This window comes from Schistocerca nitens, chromosome 1 (assembly GCF_023898315.1).
Source record: "Schistocerca nitens isolate TAMUIC-IGC-003100 chromosome 1, iqSchNite1.1, whole genome shotgun sequence".
In the NCBI taxonomy this organism is placed as follows: domain Eukaryota; kingdom Metazoa; phylum Arthropoda; class Insecta; order Orthoptera; family Acrididae; genus Schistocerca; species Schistocerca nitens.
Genome location: NC_064614.1, coordinates 69471197 through 69475320, shown reverse-complemented (window position 1 = coordinate 69475320; position 4124 = coordinate 69471197). Strand labels below are relative to the sequence as shown.

At 45.2% G+C, this 4124-nt stretch overlaps 1 pseudogene; it reads left to right on the top strand.

Annotated features, from left to right (window-relative positions):
- The first annotated feature begins 248 nt into the window (after positions 1-248).
- LOC126209683 (5S ribosomal RNA) lies at positions 249-366 on the top strand (annotated as a pseudogene).
- The last annotated feature ends 3758 nt before the right edge of the window (positions 367-4124 follow it).

Below are 4124 nucleotides of genomic sequence, written 5' to 3'. Positions count from 1 at the left end.
ATCAGAGGCTGTCGTCCACAGTGTAAACAGAAAAACGTTTCTGTTAGGTGAAAGCATTAAAATCGTTCTGGCTTAGTCTCACTGGTTGGATAAGGTTTGTACAGCATTTGACTATGTATTAGCTCACGAAACATTTCACAGTCACTTCGAGATATCGAAGCCATGTTTTCGAAAAATGGTTTGGCCAGAAGGGATATAATATTATGAAAGTTTATTACTTCTATTTTTCCTGCTCATTTATTTATTGAGCCGACGGCCTTGCCGCAGTGGTAACACCGGTTCCCGTCAGATCACCGAAGTTAAGCACTGTCGGGCTGGGCTAGCACTTGGATGGGTGTCCATCCGGTCTGCCGAGCGCTGTTGGCAAGCGGGGTGCACTCAGCTCTTGTGGGGCAAACTGAGGAGCTACTTGATTGAGAAGTAGCGGCTCCGGTTTCGTAAACTGACACACGGCCGGGAGAGCGGTGTGCTGATCCCATTCCCTTCCATATCCGCATCCAGTGACGCCTGTGGGCTGAGGATGACACGGCGGCCGATCGTTACCATTGGGCCTTCCAAGGCTTGTTCAGACGGAGTTTAGTTTTTTTTTCCTTGATTTATTGAAACAAGAGGTATTATTTGAAACGAATACGAGGGAGGAGATTAGTAGACCGAGCACAGGCTCGGATTAGGGGAGGATGGAGAAGAAAATCATCCGTGCCCTTTTGAAGGAATCATCGAGGCATTTGCCTAAAGCGGCTTAGGGAAGTCACGGTAAACCTGAATCACGATGGCCGTATGCGAGTTTGAGCCGTTGTCCTCCCTGGTAGCGAAACTTGGTTGATATGCTAACGTCTTAATGCGAAACCGATTTACGCTGTAGTAAAAATTGGTTCCCGTTTTAGCCACCAGATGAAACTCTGTTTGTATGATGGTATGATGTTCACGATGTCTTTTGGCAAGCCTTAACGTGTGTGAACATTACGGCTATCAAGAGGAGAAACCGTCTGCTGTTAGTGAAACTACTTTATATGGACGGCAGAAATTACAGTGCTGCATTGAGAGAGCATTGGCGATTGAAGCGCATGAGGAGAGACCCAGTGTCATTAAATGGTTTAGAGAAGATGATAATGAAATTCGAAAACACGGGTGAGCTTGGTGTGGCACCTGGAAGAGGAAGATGTTCTCCAGCGGTGCAAGTTATTGACGAGGTTGCTGTTGCTGTAACTGAACATGCAGCAAATGCCTTGGAGACTGCTAGCGCTCGCGCAGTGTCACGAGAACTGTTTATCCCACGCTCAACAGTACGGAAAGTTTTGAGGTCTGTCTTACACTGGTACCCGTATAAGATTCAGGCGGCGCAGCAACTGAAATCTCTTGATCCGCAGCAGCGTTCTGAATTTGCTCATCGGGTTTTAGCACGTATGGAAGTTGATGACTTCGGGCTAGGCAATATTCTCTGGAACGACGAGGGACATTTTACACGCAAAGTGCAGTGGATTCACACGACCGCCATATTTGGGGTACTGTTAAACCGCGTGATTTGCACGAAAGGTCACTGCACTTATGACACGTATGTGTCGGTGTGTTGTGGATTCGCATGTATCTGTATCCTTGGTCCATACTTCTACGAAGAGCCGGCCGGAGTGGCCCAGCGGTTCTAGGCGCTTCAGTCTGGAACCGCGCGACCGCTACGGTCGCAGGTTCGAATCCTGCCTCGGGCATGGATGTGTGTATTGTCCTTAGGTTAGTTAGGTTTAAGTAGTTCTAAGTTCTAGGGGACTGATGACCTTCCAAGTTAAGTCCCATAGTCCTCAGAGCCATTTGAACCTTCTACGAAGAGAATACACCCGGTACTATGACGTCTGCTCGTTATCGAAGTCTCCTTGTACAGGAAGCGTTTTCTGCTTTGGAAGAACCCAACTATGCGAAAACAACTCTTTTTCATACAAGATAGGGCAAAACCTCATGACGCTCGCCCAGTGAAAGATCTTCTTAATGCAAACTTTCACGAACGTGTTATCTCCAGCGGTTTAATAGATGCATGGCCTGGAAGATCACCTGATCTGAATCCATTTGACTTGGCTCTACATCCCCGTAGATACTCTGCAAGCCACCGTACAGTGCTTTGTGGTGGGTACTCTGTACTAAAATTAATCGACAGGGAGAAGCCAAAGTCTGTATGCATTTCGTAAGAGCCCTAATTTCTCGTTCGTGGTCCTTACGGGTAATGTATGTTCACGGCAGTAGAATCTTTTGGCAGTCGGCTTCAGATTATGGTTCTGTAAATTTTCTCAGTAGTGTTTCCCGAAACGAACGTATGCTTCCCTTCGGGAATTCCCATTGTAGATCCCGAAGCATCTCTTAACACGTGTTGTTCGAACCTACCGGTAACAAATCTAGCAGTCTCTGAATTTCGTCGATGTCTTTCTGCAATCCGACCTGGTACGGATTCCAAACAATCGAGAAGTACTCAAGAATAGGTCAGACCAGTGTCGTATATGCGGTCTCATTTACACGTGAACCACTCTTTCCTTAATTTCTGCCAATAAACCGAAGTCGACCATTCTTCTTCCCTACCACAGTTCACACATGGTCGTCCCATTTCATATCGCTTTGCATCGTTACGCCCAAATAGTTACACGACTTTCTACATCTACATCTACATATATACTCCACAAGCCACCAAGCGGTGTGTGGCGCAGGGCACAATTCGCGCCAAAGTCATATTTCCCCCCTCTGTTCCAATCGCGGATCGCGCGAAGGAAAAACGACTGTTTCAGCTCCGGTTTCCCTTATCTTTGAATGGTGATCATTGCGCGATCTGAAAGTTAGTGGTAATAATATATGCTCTACATAATCGGCGAAGATCGGATTTTGGAATTTAGTGAGCAGCCCCTTCCGTTTAGCACGTCGTCTATCTGGATGCGTGTCCCACTTCAAACTTTCAATGAGATTTGTAACGCTCTCGCGATGGCTAAATGTACCTGTCACGAATCTTGCCGCTCTTATTTGGACCTTCTCAATCTCTTGAATCAGATCCAACTGGTAAGGGTCCCATACAGACGAACGATAAGACTGGACGGACTAACGTATTGTAAGCAATTTCCTTTGTTGAAGGACTGCATCGCTTCAGAACTCTACCAATAAACAGCAATCTAGAGTTCGCCTTGGCCGTTACTTGTGTAATCTGATCATTACATTTGAGATGACTTCGAATAGTCACACCCAGTTACTTGACGGATGTTACAGCTTCCAAAGAATGGACATTTATTTTTTACTCGTACGTTAATGGGGATTTTCGCCTTGCTATACGCAGTAAGTTACACTTACTAATATTGAGAGATAACTGCCACACATTACACCACGCATTTATTTTCTGCAAATCCTTATTGATTTGTTCTCAAGTTTTGTGTCATACTACTTCCTAGTAACCTACAAAATCGTCGGCAAACATTCTAATGCCGCTGTAAATACCATCAACCAGCTCGTTTATGTAAATCGTAAAAAGCAGCGGACCTATTACGCTGCCACGGGGCACACCCGAAGTTACGCTTTTTTTTCTGTTGAAGCCATCCCATTAAGGACGACATACTGCTCTCTGTCTGTTAGAATACTTTCTATCCAACCGCATATGTCATCATATAGACAGTAAGTGTACACTTTTTGCAGCAAGTGACAGTGCGGAACTGAGTCGAACGCCTTCCGAATGTCGAGATATATGACATCAACCTGGGAGCCGGTCTCTAGAGCCTGTTGTACATCATGCACAAAGAGGGCCATCTGTGTCTCGCATGACCGCTGTTTCCTAAAACCGTGCTGGTTTCTGCAGATGAGCTTCTGAGAATCTAGAAAGGTCATTATGTCTGAACACAAAATATGTTCCGTTATTCTACAACAAATCAACGTCAGTGAAATTGGCCGGTAATTATGTGCATCCGATGTTCTACCCTTTAATAGATTGCTTTAATTTGTCAAGGAGGACAGTAGCAATACTGTAACCGAACATTACATGCTTGTTCTTCCTAGTCATCCGCATTAACCTACACTTTTCTACTTTTAGAGCATCTGCCACTCATCACACCTATTAGAAATTTTGTATAAGTCGTCTTGTATCTTCCTACAGTACTCAACTTCGAACCTTA